A 1,105-nucleotide genomic window follows, 5' to 3' on the forward strand; every position below is an offset into this window, starting at 1 on the left:
GGAAAGAGATAAACACTTTGCTGAAGCTCTCTCTCCTCCAGAGCAGTTAGGTACAATGATGAGCATTTGATAGGGTTAGCCTCTGGAGTTCACTGCATTTAAGAATGAAATGAACCTATATAACTGTACTGTGTGTAGGAACAGCAACTGTGCTGTTTTCTCTAAAAGAAAAGGGCAATACCGATCTTTTCAAATTGTGTCTTGGTTGATGGGGATGTTCTCCTTTTGCAGGGGAGCAGACATAAAGTGGGATAACTCTAAGTCTCTTCAGAAAGTCACTGTAATTTTAGTGTTTGCCTTAGCAGCTGACGTGGTACTCTGCTTCTGGACTAGGTTCATCCAGGGCAAAGCTACTCCAGCTCACCAGTGCACATCTTGAGGTAGAGTAGTGTTTTCAAGTCACGCCGGACATTATTTTCTTCTGAGCAATTTCCTATTGAGAATTTCCCTTTCTCTAAGGGTTGTGACAAAACAGCAAAAGGAACAGGGCCCAGGTCCATTGTCCTTCCTGCTCTTGCCATGGGTAATTTCTCAGATCTGTAGCATGAGATGGGAAAAAAAGTATTTCCCGATGAAACACTGGAGCAAAATGGCAACCTGGAGAATTTCAGAGGAACTGGAAAGGTGAAACCAGAGTGTCTGGTCACCCTACTAAAGAAAAAATGCCTCTTCCAGGCTGAAACCACTGCTGCTCTTTATCTTATTTGGTTTTTTTTTTAATAATGGTTATTTTCAACCCCTGGTGCGTGGGCAGCAAACTGTGGCACTTGGGAAGGAAATCTGTTTCTTTGCCTGCTTACTTGGTGGGGGATCAGAGGAATGAGGGTTCCAGCTGTGCTCAGCAGACTCTTTTCAGACTGGCAGGCAGGACTGATGCTCCAGCAGTTTCTCTTAAATTGTAGGAGTAGATGAATGGCAATTAATTTGAGGCTGAGGACCCTATGACACCAGTCATCACGAAAAGCAGGTATTATTCTAGCTGTGTTGTCAGCTATGCTGGAAGAACCCAGGGGATCAGGTGAACCTGGAGGAATGGTTGGAGCTGACTTTATTCTTTTTGATTTTATCTTTATCATTCTGGTTGACATTTTCAAGATGGAACCTT

Source organism: Buceros rhinoceros, unplaced genomic scaffold (assembly GCF_000710305.1).
Source record: "Buceros rhinoceros silvestris isolate BGI_N320 unplaced genomic scaffold, ASM71030v1 scaffold14606, whole genome shotgun sequence".
In the NCBI taxonomy this organism is placed as follows: domain Eukaryota; kingdom Metazoa; phylum Chordata; class Aves; order Bucerotiformes; family Bucerotidae; genus Buceros; species Buceros rhinoceros.